Below are 20,730 nucleotides of genomic sequence, written 5' to 3'. Positions count from 1 at the left end.
AATGTCTGAAGCTTAGATTTTCATTTTGAAAATGCAGTTTTTATCAGTCATGGTTCTCCAGAGGAACTGCAATAGATACACACACACACACACACACACACACACACACACACACACACACACACACACACATCTTATGAGATATATTGCAAGAAATTGGTTTATGCAATTGTATTGGCTGGTAAGTATGATATCCAAAGAGCAAGCCAGCAGGTTGGAACCTTTGGAGCAGAAGTCAATGCTGCAGTCAATCTTCAGGCAGAATTTCTTTTTCATCAGGGAAGCCTCAGTTTTTACTCATAAGGCATTTCAACTGATTCGATGAAGCCCAACTACCTCATTGAGGTAATCGCCTTTACTTAAAGTCCATCAGTTATAAATAGTAACCACATGTAAAAAATACCTTCATAGCAACACCTAAATTACAGTTTGATCGAATAACTGGGTTCTATTACTTAGCCAAGTTGACACATAAAACTAATAACTACAGGATGATGATGATGATGACGTTATGATGATAATGATGAAAAACATCTTTCAAAATTATGAAAATCAGATTCCAACACCCATTTTTTAAGTTCTGGGATACATATGCAGAACATGCAGGTTTGTTACATAGGTATACACATGCCATGGTGGTTTGCTGCATCCATCAACCCGTCATCTACATTAGGTATTTGTCCTAATGCTTTCCATCCTCTAGCCCCCAACCCCCAACTGGCCCTGGTGTGTGATGTTCCCCTCCCTGGGTCCATATGTTCTCATTGTTCGACTCTCACTTATGAGTGAGAACATGTGGTGTCAAATACCCATTTTAAGCACTTAACACACTTTCTAGCATAAAGTACAAGCTCAATAAGTATTATTTGCATACGAATAGAAATAAAAGTATGGGAGTGAGGAGCTATTTATTTATGTTGTACCTCTGTGGTTTTTTTTTTTTCCTCTTTTATCCTTCTAACTTTATTTGATTCTAGCGTATGGTCATTTACCTATTCTCATAAATCTAAAGGTGAACTGACTTAGGATAAGGGTATAGTTCCCAAGAGTGATTTTTAGATAGACATATTATGCTTGAGAGAGAGGTCCATAATTCCTCTATAGAGATAACACTTCTCACTCCTTAAAATCTACTGCCTGAAATTCTAACATATTCTTATATTTCCCATTATGACATCTTAGTTTTTGTTTTCCTATAAGCCACAAAAGTTTATTCCTGTTGAAAGAAGAAATCCTTCCAGATTTTTGAGGCTGTAAAGGTTATTACATATGCAGAAAAGACACATTTTCTTGTTATTTCTCAATGAGTATCCATATAGACTTTTTTGGTAAAGTAGAAAAGGCCTTGGCCTTTGGGTGTGGAAAAGTGAGTTTTCATCCTGGTTCTGGTACTTACTAGCTATATGACCTTGGGCAGCACAACTAACCACTGAATCCAGTTTCCCTATCCATTGTACTATAAAACCAGCCTTGACCATCCTGCAGATTTTGGGGTTTTTTAAAAGAGATAATCCATTTTTAAAAACTACCTAATATGCTGCCTTGCTTACTGAAGATGCCCAATAAATGTTCATTGTTTCAGAATCTAAATACAACACGGACCTTGAATCAGAGCTTCATCTAGATAATACAAAATGAACTTAACAACAAACCAAACATTATTTTCTAGAAATCTTTCATGTGCTAGAAATCCTTCCATTTTTCATTGGCATTTGTGCTAGAATTCTCGAGATCTATCTTGTACAGATAATAACATTCTCTTGATTTTTTGTTGTTGTTGTTGTTGGATAAAGGGATCTGGACACTTTTCGCAGAGCTAGTATGATAAGGTTAATCAGAGCTTGGATATAGACCAGCATATAGAACATTGGATGAGCACTATCAAGCCACATGAGCAATGAGTAATCAAGCTCAACTTGCCAGTAAAAGATGAGGCAACAGGAAGCAGGGTTAGAAATATAGGCAGTTAGACTTCTATTGCTAAGGCAGAATCAAATTACCTTTTGAAGCATAGGAATCAGACTGCAAGAGCAAGAAGAAAAATATAAGAAAATAAAGGGCCAACCTGCCATATGGAACAGGAGAAAAGCCAAGATCAGAAACACAGCCCTCACAGTGACACCTGCCTCCCCCTTGCCCCGATGCTGGGCTGCAGTTGAAGCTGATGAATGCCCCGTTTGCATGCTTCACCATGGCTCTTAATAAATATCTTGCTTCTCAAGGTAAACAAAGAGGCCTTTTTTTGTTTTAAATTAATGATTGGTAGAAAGAACATTCATATGCTATAGTAAGCATTAATTAGGGGAGACATAAAATTTGTGTTTGAGTTGATACTAAGGAAAATTAAAATGACATGTTTTCAATATTTTTATAATATCTTGAAAATGACATGTTTTCAATATTTTATAATATCTTGAAAATGACATGTTTTCAATATTTTAATAATAATATGTTCTTTAGTGCTCATTTGTACTGTGAAAGTAAAGTGTTGCCATCTCAAAATTTATAGAAATCCTTTCAAATTTTATTCCATTTTTCTTAACCACTAGATGTGTACAACAACAGTATTTTTCACTCCTTTACTTTTCATTTGGGATTTTTCCAGATAATCCTCTTGAGAAGCAAAGCTTGATACAGTTAAATGTAAAAGGCAATTACATAGAGAGTAGAGATGATTGAGCAAAGAGGTAATACACAATAATCTAGGCACCATTGTTTATTATTGTCAATTTGTATCCTTCCTGACAATGATGACATATTCTGACTTAATCCACATTCACTGAGCAGCAAAGCAGAAGAAATCATAACTGAACTCTGGTCCAAGATTTCATTAAATTATAAACCAGAGAGAAGCAGAGGTTTACTTAGAAGTATTTTTTTCAATCACTATTCATAGCACATCATCCCAAGTTAACAAGTGGATCTGATGTAAATGTCTATTTTTCAGGACAAAATAAAGCTATCAGATATTAGACATTGCACAAAATAACATAAAATTTGGTCTAATAATGAAATGTTAAGTTGCGTATATGCTCACTGACATAAGTAATGTGCAGTATTGCACAAAAGATCGTATCATCCTATGAACACACTCACTATATACAAAAAGCTCTGTGATGTATCTTTTAAATATAATTCTTCGACAAGGCTCCAAAGCACCAAATTTTTTGTCAAGTGCTATGTTTAAATCATATCTTCCCTATCTAAGTTAACTTTTTAGTCCATTTAAGCCTCAGGGTTCACATCTATAAAATGGAAATTGAAATAAATGTCTTGCTTTCCATCTTTGTTCAAGTAAAAGAATGCATGGAAAAGATATTTGTAAGTGGCATAGCGCTGTAAAAATGTATTATTACCTGTAGTAATTATTTTATTCATTCATCTTTGTGACTCCCATGTTCCATATAAATTCTAAACAAATTGTATGAATAAAAACAAAAATGTAATAACCATAACTTTTCCATCAATTTTTTGCATGCTCAAATTTGTGATTATAATATTATAACAAACACATACAAACTTATGCATCTAAGTTGGCCCCTCAAATTAGTTGCCATTGAGTTTGTATTTAAATTGACATTTATTGGCACCTACTAATTATAAGACATTTGCTAGGTATTTTACAAATGTTATTTCAATTAACCCTTACACAGTTACACATGGGTATCATTAACCGTATTTTTCATGGAAGAAATCGGAGGATATAAGGGGCATCACTCAAGGTCATAGCAGAGTTTTCTGTTATAGCTGTTAACACTTCTTAAATTGGAGGGAACCCTTTGCATAGGCAAAACCTAAGAAAGGGGTAGGAAGGTCTACTCTGTGACATGTGTGTCAACACCCAAGAAAGAGTATTCCAGGTTTGGGAGATAAAAAAGAAAATGGACTGCAAAAATAAAAGGCTACATTTTGATTCAAAGTTAGAAAACAAATTGGATAATAAAGATTCAGTGAGATACTAAAATGAATGGCCTTAAAAGGCAGAAGAATTTGAGCTTAGTTTAGTGGACAATAGTAAGTGATTGAGTAAGGTAATACCCTGATGAGACCAGTAATTTAGGAAGATAGGCCTGACAGTGATTTCCAGAATTTTGCACAAATTTGAAAATCTAGATACAGGAACTGAGAATTAATATAATGCCTCAAATTTGCACACAAAATTTAAGTTTCTTTAAATAACATCTTAGTGTGCAATGTTTTAAACAGATATACTGATTCTACTATATTTGAGAAACATATCATTACTTTATGTGAACACTGGTGTGTTTGATAAACTTAACCTGTCAGATGCCAACCAGATTTGGGGCTATATTTATTCATGACTAATTTTGCATTTTCCATTTTGGAATTAACTTTACATTAGATTTACCAGATAAATTGGGACAAGGGAAAATACATGTTAAATAAGTGAAGAAAATATGTATGACCGGCCGGGCGTGGTGGCTCACGCCTGTAATCCCAGCACTTTGGGAGGCCGAGGTGGGTGGATCACAAGGTCAGGAGATCGAGACCATGGTGAAACCCCGTCTCTACTAAAAATAGAAAAAATTAGCCGGGCGCAGGGGCGGGCGCCTGTAGTCCCAGCTACTCGGGAGGCTGAGGCAGGAGAATGGCGTGAACCCGGGAGGCGGAGCTTGCAGTGAGCCGAGATTGCGCCACTGCACTCCAGCCTGGGCGACAGAGCGAGACTCCGTCTCAAAAAAAAAAAAAAAAAAAAAAAAAAAGAAAATATGTATGACCTTGTTTGCTTCTTTGTGTCTGTGTAGAGGTCATTTCTAATCCAAGGTTTACCATTTCTTTCTTAAAATATAAGAAGTTCAATTGGGGCACCAATGTAATGGTAAACTAAGCATTAACATTTATAATTTAGCATATGGTGTTTTGCAATTTCAAAATATCAATAAAATGCTAATTTAAAGCTGGCCCCCTGTTTGGACTGATTTTTATTTTGGACAGTCTTACTTTTGCCTTTCATGTTTACATCACCAACTCATATTTCAAATGTGTGATAGTTACTGTTAGTAATTTGCATTATATTGGATGACATGTTTATCTGCATAGTATTTGTGAAAAAGTGGAATATCAAACTTAAAATATCAATTTTAAAGGAGATATTTTGACTGAAATTCTCATGGTGAAGAACTGGGTCACATGTCTGCTCATCCAGTGTTCCATAGAAAGGATTGAATACATGCATATAGGCATGCTTACATCAGATTGCCAGACAAGAATGGATCTTATACCTTGAAACACAGAAACAGATGACTCTGAATGGGTTAAGAGTAAAGGCATTTTAATTGAAATCAAAATGACTATCTAAGTAGGAAGAAAATGCTGAAGAAAGTATGTCAATGATCATTGTTTGCTTCTGTATGTAGCGGGGCATGTGACGCTGGGTAAAGGGTGGAGAAAAAGGAAGAGATAAACAAAAATTTTGAAAAAGTGTTCATGACACAGACAGCATGTATATGATCTCAAGTATGTTAATTTGTTGATGTTTTGTGTGTGTGTTTGTACGTATGCATGTGCATGTGAGCGGGACTGAAGAGATATATAAGATGCTGGTCCCTCAAATGTTAATATCTGGTTATCTTGCAGTAGAGGGATTCTAGCTGTTTTAATCTTTTTATAATCTATATATTTTAACTTTTTACAGCGAGCATGCATTAATATAATAATGACAAAATAAATATCTGTGTGGAAAGATGACAAGAAAGTAGATAAGAGCAGAATAATGGGAAAATTTGAGCATAAATCCATGCATGTGTGCATGCACACACACGTGCGTGCACGCAGGGACACACACACACACACACACACACACACACACCCCAAAACTAGAGAACTGGCCAGGCTGGTGGCTCATACCTGTAATCCCAGCACTTTGGGAGGCTGAGGCAGGTTGATCACTTGAGTCCAGGAGTTAGAGACCAGCCTGACCAACATGGTGAAACCCCGTCTTCACTTAAAATACAAAAATTAGCTGGGCATAGTGGTGTGGGCCTGTAGTCCCAGCTCCTTGGGAGGCTGAGGCACAAGAATCACTTGAACCCAGGAGGCGGAGGATGCAGTGAGCCGAGATCACGCTACTGCACTCCAGGTTCAGTGACAGAGCAGAGACTCTATCTCAAAAAAAAAAAAAAAAAAAGAAAAGAAAAGAAAAGAAAAAAAAAAGCACACAAGCAAAACCTAAGGAAATTTGGAATAGAAAACCATAACCAACAGGTATGAATCATGAAGAAATTATCAGAGTAATTAGTTAACAACATATGGAAAAACTGAGTCAATCTGGCCTCATATCTTTATTTGTTTGCTCTGATTGCTAGTGGCATTTGCATTCAGGAAATAGTTCAAAAAGATGAAAAATTGGTATCATATTGAAAATGGTTTTGAGCGTAAGTGTTGACACTAGGGAGAAGCAGAGAGCAGTCCTGTATAATGCCAGTCCTTTCAAGTAGGGGGCTGAGGGAAGAGAAAAATGAAACCTAATTCTAGGGTTACCAACTATCTCAGTTTGCCCAGAATGTCCAGTGATAAAAGTGGGATAGTAGCAGGCAAATCAAGATGAGTTGATCATCTTAGCTGATTCTTTTTTGTTTGGTTGGTTTTTATTTTCTGTTTTTTAATAAACTTTACTTTTTAGAGCAGTTTTAGGTTCAAGCAAAATTGAGCAGAAGACAAAAGAGATTTCCCATACACCTCCTCCCCCTACAGATGCACAGCTTCCCCATTTATCAACATTTCCTACCAGACTAGTAGATTTGTTATGACTGATGAACCTACATTGACACGTTGTAGTCACCCAAAGTTCATGGTTTACATGTCTGCAGCTTAACAGTTCAGTTTCCTGAAGACAAGATAATATCTTAGGAAACTTTCAAAGTAAGCAGTTGGACAGGAGAAATATGAAAGTTTCTAGGTAATCATGATCATCAGAAGAAATGGAAAGCTCTTACATTTGAGGGGAAAATATACCTAAACACTCATGGCCCGTCACTAGTTCTGCCCCTCTCCCACAATTATCAAAGACAGAACTTGATATTCTAGATTATTTTAATATGAGAACTTGTGGGGTATGGGGAGAACATGAGAAATTTTTTTTTGTAATTCGTGAAAGGGAGTTTTTGATATAGATTCACTACAGAAATTGATATAAGTTTAAATATGAAGATTTTAAAAAGCAACCAATATACTAGACATAAGATGTAAACTTTAAGAACAGATCAGAGAGATATTAATTGAATATAGAAACAAAACGAATTTAACCAAAAAATAGGACAGGAGAGAGAAAAAAAAGCAAAACAAGAAAGCATGTTTTTAATAGAAACATATAAGACATATCTAGATAAAAAAGGTAAAAAAAAATAGTTTGAAGGAAACATCTGAAGGAAAAAGAATAGGCACATGCTAACAAAAAGAATACAGGCTCAGCAATGTTATAAACAGATAAAGGGAAATTAAAGGTGAAAAGCATTAAATGGAACAAAGAGGAATATTTTATATTCTAAAACTCTACAGTTATTTAAAAATATTACTCTAAGGAACATTTATTCATCCAGCAACAGAAATTAAAATATAACAAAATGTGTTACAAAAAGAATGCAAAATATGTAAACGTATAATCATAATGGGATATTTTAAAGTGCTACACTAGAAATTAATAAATTGCATGGGTAAAAACTGAAGAATTACAAAACTTTTCCCAAAATACATTTGACCCTAATTGTGGTCAAATTTTTTTGGCCACAATCGTGGTCAAAATTGTGGATAAGTTTTTTCAAATTTATCTTCTTGCTAAAATTAATTTGTAACCCCAAGATTGACACTTGCAATGCTTTTTGCAGTTATTCACAGACATGGAAAGACCTGTGAAAAATTTGGATTGCCTGATGTGCACATTTTCAGCTGAGGTCAAAACGAATCCTTGTTTTCTGTTTCATACTGTAAATAAATGGCCTTTGTAATTTACATGTAGTGCAAAAAATGCTTTTTTTTGCATTCTCGTGTCTTTCGTTGGTTATTTCATTTTTAAAATGCCCTCCCAAACATAGTACTAAAGTGCTGTGTAGTATTTCTAGGCACAAAAAGGCAATGATGTGCCTTTTTAAGAAAATGCCTGGCCGAGCGCTGTGGCTCACACCTGTAATCCCAGCACTTGGGGAGGCCGAGGCGCGCGGATCACGAGGTCAGGAGATTGAGACCATCCTGGCTAACACGGTGAAACCCTGTCTCCACTAAAAATACAAAAAATTAGCCGGGTGTGGTGGCGGGCACCTGTAGTCCCAGCTACTCGGGAGGCTGAGGCAGGAGAATGGCGGGAACCCTGAAGGCGGAGCTTGCAGTGAGCCGAGATCGCGCCACTGCAGTCCCGCCTGGGCGGCACAGCGAGACTCCGTCTCAAAAAAAAAAAAAAAAAAAAGCCTATGTTAGATAAGCTTCCTTCTAACATGCATTATAGTTCTATTGGCTATTAGTTTAATGTTAATAAATCAACACTATATATTAAATTACGTGTTTTTAAACAGAAACCCACATAAAGCAAAGTTATCTTATGTTTGATCAGTTGATGAAATTATTGTGACCAAAGACCTTACAGGTACTGTAAAAAGAAAATTTTTAGAGGAGTTAAATTTAGCAGAAGAACCTAGAGAGGTTCAGAGAATTCCACCCAGCAATATGAGCAGGCAATTTTTATAGAAAGGAAGAAGTGAGGTACATAAACAACTTGATTGGTTACAGCTTGGTGTTTGTCTTATTTGGGCATGGTGTGATAAGGCATTTGCATGATATCAACATGGTCTGATCAGTTGGTAGTGTGATTGTTTGAGACTCAGCTATGTGTCATAAGAATGTACTCTTAAATCACAGTTTGTTGACATACTAAGTTAGGTTGCAGTTTGCTACTTAGAAACTCAAAGTACAGAGGCAGCCTCAGGCCAAATGCACTTTAATTTAACAGTATGTAACTTTGTATTTCCCCTAGGAGCAATGGTTCAGTACCATTAATTCAGTGTTTGCAATGACATTATAGAATATAACTATCATGACTAGGAGAATGGACTGTATATGGGTATGTGGAAATTTGTACCATGTAGTGAAACAATATGTACTATTTTCAGAAACCAACAGAGTAACACCAAAAATTTTCAGATAGTAAGTCATGAAAGAAATTCCATGTATTTAAACAGTCAGAAGTCGTGTGTTCAATCTCTTGCTAAAATGCAACAAAATTAGAAATTGCTAATTAAAGGGCAACTCTTCAAATTATACACTGTTTTTTTAAAAAATTTTCTGATGACATTAACCACCCACTAGAGCAACTAAAATTATAAAGACTGACAGCACAAAATGTCAAGGATTTGGATTAACTGAAACTCTCACATATTTCTGAAAGGAGTGTAAAATTAGCCGGGTGTGTACAATCACACTGGAAAATGTTTTAGCAAATTCTTGTAATTTCTAAAATAATCATAATAATTAACTGGAAAATGGAGAGGAGTGAAGGTAGGTAGTATATTGTTTGCTTTGCTTTGGATGTGTTTAAAATTTGTTGTAAAAAATGTAAAAAGTACTCTTTTCAGTATTGTTTGCTTAAAGAAAATATCAAAACTGAAAGTACAGACTATTTGGAAATGAACAATCCTCTCATCAAAACCTAGAAATCATTCTGTTCTCCACTACATGTCTCATTCCCCATATCCAAGTGGCCAACAAGCTTTGTCAATTCAGTTTTCTTAATAATTCTCAAGTTGATCCTCTTTTTTATTCAAACTATTACTTACCTCGTCTTAGACTTCATCTTTGCTCATCTGTGTTATTACAATAACTTTCTAACCTAATTCCTTGTCTTCAGTTTGGTTTTCTATTCCAGAGTGATCTTTCTAATATACAGATCTGACCATGTTACTATACAGTTTACATACTTCCAAATGCTTCTCTTTTTCTACAAAGTAAACACCAAGCTCATTATCCTTTCTAATTATCCATATTTCAGTGATAACAAATAGCAATCTGCATAGTAAAAATGGTGGTATTTTTCAGCAGATAAATGGAGCAGATGAATGTCTAATGATGATTGCAGGATTTTTCATATACCAAAAAATTCCCTAAATCCTGAAAAAATGCTTTTAATTTTTAATTTTAAAATCTAATTTTAAAATACATTTCATATAGTACAAGACACTAAATATCTTACAGGAAACCAACTTGTTAACCCTTTTTTCTACACTTGGAAAAAATCTGATCATATTTTTTCATTACATTTAAAATGTAATACCCATCAATGAAAAAGACTCAGTTTTAAAACCTTCACTACTAGAATAGTAAATAATATACCGAATATCATTGCCACAACTGCTACTGCAGTATATTTTATATTATTCTTGCCTCTTGTGTCATTTACTTCAGATTCAAAGTTTCATGCTTCAACATCCTTTTGGCTAAGCTTAGATCGTGTGTTGTACCAGGAATAAGAGATAATATCTGATCTAAGCTTCTCACACCAGGACTGATTTCCTAAACATAGAAGTTTCAAATGATGGAAAAGCGAAATAAAATAAAGACAAATATCAGGTCATGTCTTACCTCTTCTGATAATCACTGGAACCACAATAGATATATATTGTGATTCTCTCCATGTTTAGATGAAGAAACTGAAGTGTAAAAAGGTTAAGTAATTGCCCTAGATTATGCAATTATTATATGGCAGGCCTTTTATTTGAACCTAAGCAGTCTTACTCTGGAGAGCAGCCATGGTATATATTTATAGCAAAATAGTAGCAATGTCCATATATATAGTGCTTCGAACATTTTCTTGATGTTCAGATAGACTATGCTTATTTATTGAAATCAGTAATTACTTTTAAGAATGTGTATTTAATCTGTGTATAAAGTATTTGGCATTTCTAGAAATCAAAGTGAAAGTTAAAATGAGTTAAAAAAAAATTCCCTTGGGATCTCAGAAGTTGATTCCTGGAGAAATGTACAAATGCAAAATTCAATCATTGGAATAATAAAGGCTTCAATGTTGTAGGATATTTTTAATGAAATCAATGTTTTATTTGCTGATAATAATATATGAGGACAAACGTGATACTGCAGTAAAAGAACAGTTGCCAATTCAGATGAGATAACCACAAATAATTTCAAAAGCTATCTTAATTAAAGAGATTGTGTTAAGTTTCATCTGTATTGAAGAGAAAACTGGGACATATTTAAACAAGGTTATAAAAATCAAGCCTTAGAAAATCAGAATTAATTTAAATAAAATGTATGGTCATGTGGTGATGGCATAGTTAATGTGAGTAGAAGATGTAACTGATTTGTAGTGAAGTTTAAAGAAGAAACACCGAGAGCGTTGTAAACACATTGCAAGCATATTCTATTTGGATTTAACTGTGATAAGATCCTTGTAGGGAAAGAACTAGACCTAAATCTCTCTCAACACTGTCAATTATTTGTATGACACTGAATATGTATCTTTGAAAATATTAGTGATATTCCAAATATGTCTAAGCAGAGTAAAGTTATAACACTAGGATGCTATGTAATTTGTTAAAAATCTGCTGAAGGTTTTATCATTGTGTATTATTTTCTGTGATGAAGTAGCTTCCTGAGATCACTGAAATTTTGGAACGTGAATCAAGGACTACATTCAGTGTTCTGGTGGCCTGTCTATTAAGTGGCTTCCTGGTTTTCTGACATTGTTTCTCAAATTTGAAAATTCATTTTTAAAAAATCACACGTCACAGGGATTCTGTATACAGAGCCTCATAGTAAAATTGTTGATGCTTTCTTTGCATCTAAAAGTAGAAGCCACACTTCACTTTTTATCATCTCAAAAACATACTAAATAGTTCAAAACTATCTGTGATAGTGGGAGGGAATTATGCAGATTAATGTTCTCTAAATTGGCACTCTCTAATAGAATTTTGCAATGATAGTAATCATTGCTGATACAGTAGCCACTAGGCACATATGACTACTTGAGTACTTGAAATGTGGGTAATGTGACTATGGGACTGAACTTCTAATGCTATTTAATTTGAATAATTTGATTTAAATACAAATTTAAATAGCCACATGTGGTTAATGTATATGTATTGATCAATGTGGATCTAAGACTTTAAAACAGAAAACTTTGTTTGCAGAACACAAGAAAACTTTTCCTTTAATCAAAAATAGCTTATGGCAATTAAGATATGCATTTTATCTTTTCTAGACAAAGAATAATTTTCAATTAATTGGGAGACTCGATACAACATTACTAAATTTAAACGTGCACTTTTAATAGAAAATCTTTTAGACAGGTAGAGCTTCTAAATATCCCCACCTCTCTCTCCACTAGTCCTTACAAGGCTTGGCATAGAGTAGGTACTATAAATATTTATTCAAAGGATGAATTATAAAAATAAAATGAATATCAGAAATACTACTTCAATGGAAAGAACCATTGAATCAGTGGTTAAAAATGTACTATGATTTTCATTCACATCCATATGAAGAGACCACCAGACAGGCTTTGTGTGAGCAACAAAGCTGTTTATTTCACCTGGGTGCAGGCGGGCTGAGTCTGAAAAGAGAGTCAGTAAAGGGAGATAGGGGTGGAGCCCTTTTACAGGATTTGGGTAGGTAAAGGAAAATTACAGTCAAAGGGGGGTTGTTCTCTGGTGGGCAGGGGTGGGGGTCACAAGGTGCTCAGTGGGGGAGCTTTTGAGCCAGGATGATACAGGAGAAGGAATTTCACAAGGTAATATCATCAGTTAAGGCAGAAACAGGCCATTTTCACTTCTTTTGTGGATCTTCAGTTACTTCAGGCCATCTGGATGTTTACCTGCAGGTCACTGGGGATATGATGGCTTAGCTTGGGCTAAGAGGCCTGACATTCCTGTCTTCTTATATTAATAAGAAAAATAAAATGAAATAATGGTAAAGTGTTGGGGCAGCAAAAATTTTGGGGGGTGGTATGGAGAGATAATGGGCGATGTTTCTCAGGGCTGCTTCAAGTGGAATTAGGGGTGGCGTGGGAACCTAGAGTGGGAGAGATTAAGCTGAAAGAAGATTTTGTGGTAAGGGGTGATATTGTGGGGTTGTTAGAAGAAACATTTGTCATATAGAATTATTGATGATGGCCTGGATACGGTTTTGTATGAATTGAAAAACTAAACGGAATAAGAGAAGGAGTAAAACAGGTATTAAAGGACTAAGAATTGGGAGGACCCAGGCCATCTAATTAGAGAGTGCCCAAGGAGGTTCAGCATAGCCCTGCCAGCAAAGATTATTTATTTACTTTAAGAGTTAAGAGTGGCGGTTTGGGGATAGCACCAAGATATATAAGCTGTGATGGCTTGGAGAAACAGTGTAAACCAGCAGTGTAAACAAGAGCAGGGCATTTATGAGTAGTTGAAAATGGTGAATAGGCATATGACTAGAGAGAAGATAGTAGGGATGATAAGTTTTTTGGGGTGCAGTCCAAGTTGGGCTGGTGTCTGGAATGAGACTGGGGCCTAATAAAAAAGCATCCATACCAGAGCTCAAATGGGCTGTACCCTGTAGCATTCCGAGGACAGACCCAAATTCTGAGAAGGGCAAGTGGTAAAAGTATTGTCCAGTCCTTTTTAAGTTGGTGGCTGAGCTTGGTGAGGTGTGTTTTTAAAAGACCATTAGTTCACTGAATACCAAGAGCCTAAGAAACTGCTTGGATGATTTGATTAATAAAGGCTGGTCCGTTATCAGACTGTATAGAGGTGGGAAGGCCAAACCGAGGAATTATGTCTTACAGAAGGGAAGAAATGGCTGTGGTGGCCTTCTCAGACCCTGTGGGAAAGGTCTCTACCCATCCAGTGAAAGTATCTACCCAGACTAAGAGGTATTTTAGTTTTCTGACTTAGGGCATGTGAGTAAAGTCAATTTGCCAGTCCTGGGCAGGGGCAAATCCCCGAGTTTGATGTGTAGGGAAGTGAGAGGACCTGAGAAATTCCTGAGGAGTAGTAGAATAGCAGATGGAACCCTGAGAAGTGATTTCCTTGAGGATAGATTTCCACGATGGAAAGGAAATGAGAGGTTCTAAGAGGTGGGCTAGTGGCTTGTAACCTACATGGAAGAGGTTATGAAATGACGACAGAATAGAATGGGTCTGTGAGGCTGGAAGGAGATATTTTCCTTGGTCCAAGAACCATTTGCCTTGTGTGGGAAGAGACTGATATATGGAAGTTTCAGTGGGAGAGTAGGTGGGAGTGGCCAGATGAGAAGGAGAAAAACTGCCATGAGGGATAGAAGTTGGAACGCTAACTGCTTTTTTAGTTACCTTATCAGCATAAGCATTGTCCTGAGCAATGGGATCTGATGCCTTTTGATGGTTGCTTTTTTAGCTACCTTATCAGCATAAGTGTTGTCCTGAACAATGGGATCTGATGCCTTTTGATGGCCCTTGCAGTGAATGACTCCAGCTTCCTTTGGAAGTAAAGCGGCTTTGAGAAGAGTTTTTATTAAAGAGGCATTAATGATGGCGGACCCTTGTGTAGTAAGGAAACCTCTTTCAGCCCATATAACAGCATGGTGGTGCAGGATATGGAAGGCATATTTAGAGTCTGTATAAATATTGGCGTGTAATCCCTTTGCAAGAGTGAGGGCTCAAGTTAAGGCAATGAGTTCAGCTTGCTGAGAGGTAGTGGAGGGGGGCAGAGCGGTAGCCTCAATGATAGGTGTGGAAGATACTATAGCATAGCCTGCCTTTGCTGGTGAGTGGTGATTAGGCCTGGTGGAACTGCCATCAATAAACCAAGTGTCTTCAGGTGAGGAAGAGGAAAGAATATGGGGAAATGAAGTGAATGTCAGGTGTATCAGAGAGATACAGTCATGGGTGTCAGGAGTCGTATCAAGAATAATGTGGGAGGCCAGACTGAAGTCCAGGCCAAGGACAATGGTAATTGTGGGAGACTCAACAAACAGTGAGTATAGCTAAAGGAGCTGGGGAGCAGAAAGTATATGCATCAGGTGGGAGGAAGAAAATCAATTTTGGAAGTTATGAGAAGTGTAGAGAGTGAGTTGAGCATAGTTTGTGATTTTGAGGGCCTCTAAAAGTATTAAAGCAGTGGCAGCCACCACACACAGACATGAGGGCTAGGCTAAAACAGTAAGGTCAAGATTGTTTGGATAAAAAGGCTACAGGGCGCGGTACCAGTCCTTGTATAAGAATTCTGACTGCACAGCCCTGCACTTCGGCTGTGTGTAATGAAAAGCGTTGGGATGAGTCAGGGAGTGCTAGTGTTGGGGCACTCTCTAAAGCTGTCTTCAAGGAATGGAAAGAGGAGTGGGGAAAGGATTTAGGATCTGTGGGGTCAGCTAGGTTTGCTTTTGTGAGTTTATATAATGGTTTATTCAGGATGGTAAAACTAGTATTCAAAGGCGGAAGTAGTTAACCATGCATAGAAAGGAAAGGAGTTGTTGTTTTGTAGAAGGGATTGGGGTTTGGGAGATTAGCCAGACACGATCAGCAGGGAGAGCATGTATGTTTTCATGAGAATTATGCCAAGATAGGTAACAGATGAGGAAGAAATTTGGGCTTGACTGAAGTAATGGGGGCTGTCTGTGAAGCCTTGTGGCAGTACAGCCCAGGTAATTTGCTGAGCCTGATGGGTGTCAGGGTCAGTCCACGTGAAAGTGAAGAGAGGCTGGGATGAAGGGTGCAAAGGAATGGTAAAGAAAGCGTGCTTGAGATCCAGAACAGAATAATGGGTTGTGGAGGGAGGTATTGAGGATAGGAGAGTATATGGGTTTGGCACCCCGGGGTGGATAGGCAAGACAATTTGGTTGATAAGGCGCAGATCCTGAACTAACTTGTAAGACTTGTCCGGTTTTAGGACAGGTAAAATGGAAAATTTGTAAGGAGAGTTTATAGGCTTTAAAAGACTATGCTGTAACAGGCAAGTGATAACAGGCTTTAATCCTTTTAAAGCGTGCTGTGGGATGGGATATTGGCATTGAGCAGGGTAAGGTTGATTAGGTTTTAATGGGATGGTAAGGGGTGCAACATCCGTCGCTAAGGAGGGAGTAGAGATGTCCTATACTTGTGGATTAAGGTGGGGAGATACAAGAAGAGGATGTGAAGGAGGCTTTGAACTAGGGAAAAGGTAGCAATGAGGTGTGGCTGTAGCCCAGGAATAGTCAGGGAAGCAGATAATTTAGTTAAAATGTCTCAGTCAAATAAGGGAACCGGGCCGGTGGGGATAACCAAAAAGGAGTGCATAAAAGAATATTGTCCAAGTTGGCACCAGAGTTGGGGAGTTTTAAGAGGTTTAGAAGCCTGGCCGTCATCACCCACAACAATTGTGTAGGCAAGGGAAACGGGTCCTTGAAAATAAGGTAATGTGGAATGGGTAGCTTCCGTATTGATTAAGAAGGGGACGGACTTACCCTCTACTGTAAGAGTTACCCAAAGCGTCTGTGATGGTCCAGGAAGCTTCCAAGGTGATGGAGCAGCATCAGTCTTCAGCTGCTAAGTCGAGAAGATCTGGGAAGGAGTCAGTCAGAGAGCCCTTGGCCAGAGTTCCAGGGGCTCTGGGAGTGACTGCAAGGCGAGTTGGACAGTCCGATTTCCAGTGGGGTCCTGCACAGATGGGACACGGCTTAGGAGGAATCCGGGGCTGTGGGCATTCCTTGGCTCAGTGGCCAGATTTCTGGCACTTGAAGCAAGCTCCTGGGGGAGGAGGTTCTGGCAGCTGCGGTACAGGTATTTGGAGTTCTTGTGTGCTGGCAATGTGGCTGGGGTTTGTCTCTCTCACGGAGCAAAGAGCAGGAGGGCAGGGGATTGATCTCCCAAGGGAGGTCCCCTGATCTGAGTCACAGCACCAAATTTCACTCACGTCTGTGTGAAGAGACCACCAAACAGGCTTTGTGTGAGCAACAAGGCTGTTTGTTTCACCTGAGTTCAGGAGGGCTGAGTCTGAAAACAGAGTCAACCAAGGGAGATAGGGGTGGGGCCCTTTTACAGGATTTGGGTAGGTAAAGGAAAATTACAGTCAAAGGGGGTTGTTCTCTGGCAGGCAGGGGCGGGGGTCACAAGGTGCTCAGTGGGGGAGCTTTTGAGCCAGGAGAAGGAATTTCACAAGGTAATGTCATAAGTTAAGGCAGGAACAGGCCATTTTCACTTCTTTTGTCATTCTTCAGTTACTTCAGGCCATCTGGATGTATACATGCGGGTCACAGGGGATATGATGGCTTAGCTTGGGCTCAGAGGCCTGACAATGATAGTACAGACTTAGATGCAAGTGTTATTTCAGAACTTTGATTTCACTGAAACTATCTAAAGTTCAACCCTGTCCATGAATGTTTCAACTAAATCAATTTTGGCTCATTGTAGATTTTTCATTAATGCTCTGACCATCTCAGAGCTATTGCATATTGCTTTGCCAAGTGCACAATGCCGATTTTTATTCAATAAATATGTTTTGGACATGTATTATCTTTCAGACACTCTGTTGGAGAGGCGGTGCATTGAGTAAGGCTGTGAGCTCTGGAGCCTGATCACCTGGATTGGAATCCTGGCTCTCCACATATTATGCAATCTTGGGCAAATTACTTATTCTCACCATGCCTCAGTTTCTGTATCTGTAATATGGGGGTAATTATAGCATGTATAATTGGGTTATTTTAAAGGTTAAGTTGTAGCAGGACGAGCCACAGACAAAACTCCTCAGACACAAAGTTAAAGAAGGAAGGGGTTTATTCTGCCAGGAGCATCGGCAAGACTCCTGTCTCAAGAGCCGAGCTCCCTGAGTGAGCAATTCCTGTCCCTTTTAAGGGCTCACAACTCTAAGGGGGTGTGTGTGAGAGGGTCATGATCAATTGAGCAAGCAGGTGGTATGTGACTGGGGGCTGCATGCCCCAGTAATTAGATCGGAACACAACAGGACAGGGATTTTCACAGTGCTTTTCTATACAATGTCTGTAATCTATAGATGACATAACCAATTAGGTCGGGGTCGATCTTTAACTACCAGGCCCAGGGTGTGGTGCCAGGCTGTCTGCTTGTGGATTTCGTTTCTGCCTTTTAGTTTTTACTTTTTCTTTCTTTGGAGGCAGAAATTGGGCATAAGACAATATGAGGGGTGGTCTCCTCCCTTAAAGTGACTTAATATATGTAACAAATTTAGAATACTATCCATTATATATTAGGCAATTAGTAGATAATAGGTATTACGTATTGAGGATTCAGAAATTAACAAAACAAACAAAGTCTATGACCTTATATGGCTTAATTGTACCCTCAGTATATGAGGCGATATGGTTTGGATATTTGTCCCCTCCATATCTCATGTTGAAATATAATCCCCAGTGTTGGAGGTAGGACCTGGTGGGAGGCATGTGCCTCATGGAGGCAGATGGTTCATGAATGGATTAACACTGTCTCCTTGGTGATGAGTGAATTCACATGAAATCTGTTTTTCAAAAATTATATATTGTACCTCCCCCCTACCTCTCTTGTTCCTGCTCTCCCCATGTGGTGCTCCTGCTCCCCCTTCACCTTCTGCCATGGTTGCCAGGTTCCTGAGGCCCTTACCAGAAGCAGATGTTGGCATCACGCTTCCTGTACAGCCTGCAGAACTGTGAGCCAAAATAAAACCTTTCTTCCTTATACATTACCCAGTCTCAGGTATTCTTGTATAGCAATACAAAAGTGACCTAATACCGAGGGAAACTGGTCTCAACATTTATATTTGTGTCCAATTGGCCTTTCTAAAATTTTTCGCATTTTGAAAGCATTTTACAAATAATTTAGAGAAATAAACAAAGGATTGAGAAAAATGACTTGATTACAAAATTTAATAAGAATGTAAACACAGTAAACCTATTTTACCATGTGAATTTTGACACGCAAATATTAGGAAATGTAAAAGAATACTGTCTTATACCATAATCGTGGCAAAATTGATGGGCCAGGTTCTTACATAAAAATATTGTATAATGAAGTTTTTTCTGTTGAAGAACTAACTGTAAGAAAATATAACATTTCCTTTATGTCCTCAGAAATATATTCTTTATTCATGAATTCTTGATTTTGAGAAAATTCACCTTGGTTAATATCATATGAAAATTCATATAATCTGAGATTTCACTTCTTACAGGATCAATTTTATCATCATCTTTAGAGCCTAGAGTACTGATATCTTTTTTGCATTTATCTTATGTGGCTAATATTTGTGAAACATTATCCCCTTTCAATTGCCTTCTCCTTGTCACTATATGTGAAAAAAATTGAATTATCAGTTGTGATCAATGAATGTGTTACTATTATCAAAATTCTAGGAGTTCCATCTAGGTCTTGCTGCTCACTGCACAGAAGGCCAGTAATGGGGACAATGAGCACTGCCAGGAAGAAGGCTTTAACTGAGTCCTGCAGCTGAGGAAACCAAGAGATAAAGTCTCAAATCCATTTCCTTGACTGACTAAAATTGAGGGGTTTATATAGTGAGGAAGGAAGGAAAACAGGAATCAGGGAGGGGTAACGAAGTAATCATGATGGATGTGGGGTCTGGCATCACATTGTCTGGGTGCAGTGATCTGATGAGTTTCAGTTCCTTGCCTGAGGACCAGTTTCTTGAGGAAGAAACTCAGATAAGATGAATATAAGTTTCAGGGTTATTTATTTATTTATTTATTTGAGACAGAGTCTCACTCTGTCACCAGGCTGGAGTGCAGTGGCACAATCTCGGCTCACTGCAACCTCCACCTCCTGGGTTCAGGCAATTCTCCTGCCTCAGCCTCCCAAGCAGCTGGGACTACAGGCGCATGACAACATGCCTAGCTAATTTTTGCATTTTTAGTAGAGATGAGGTTTCACCATGTTGGCCAAGATGGTCTCGATCTCTTGACCTCGTGATCCACCCACCTGGGCTTCCCAAAGTGCTCGGATTACAGGTGTGAGCCACCGCGCCCAGCCAATTTCAAGTTTTAAGACCACGGGGGGCCAATTTCTATGTTTATTTAAAAACTGTAAATATTAGTTCTGTGTGAAAATTGAGCTGGTTTCAAATGCTAAAAACAGACTACGAATATATTGTATCTGGTCGTCTTTTATACCTTAATAAAAGATGATTCAATATGTTGGACAGTGCATTAATAAAACTGAAAGTTGTCTATTTTTGTCTATTTCTCTATTGCATCATTTTTATAATCTGTTATTCTATTTGCATTTTATTTTAGTGTTTTTAAACATAGTTTGGAATTTTTGATAAGTTATTATCATGAGTTATGCTGAAGTAATTTCTGGGATGATAAAATAGAAAAAGCTTTCAAGTTATTGAGAAAATAACTTTACCTAAGACTCTACAATGTTGTCTTAGATTTCTTTATTTATTTACTTATTTTCCAGTGGTGCAAACACGGCTGACTGCAGCCTTGACCTTCTGAATTCAGGTGGTACTCCTGCCTCAGCCTCCCATGTAGCCGAGACCACAGGTGCATGCCACCACACCTGATTAATTTTTGTTGTTGTTGTTTGTTTGTTTGTAGAGATAGGGTTTCACTTTTTTGCCCAGGCTGGTCTCAACTTTTGGAATAAACCGATCCTCCTACCATGGCCTCCCAAAGTTCTGGGATTACAGGTGTGAGCCACCATAGCCAGCTGTGGTAGATGTATTAAAGGATACAGGGAATGTACAAATAATTGCAAGATACAATGTGTTTTACCTTTTTTAAGTTTCTTTTTATTCCTTGGAAGACCTCTAAGAA

The sequence above is a fragment of the Macaca nemestrina genome, chromosome X, assembly GCF_043159975.1.
Source record: "Macaca nemestrina isolate mMacNem1 chromosome X, mMacNem.hap1, whole genome shotgun sequence".
Lineage (NCBI taxonomy): Eukaryota > Metazoa > Chordata > Mammalia > Primates > Cercopithecidae > Macaca > Macaca nemestrina.
Note: the sequence above shows the minus strand (reverse complement) of the source record.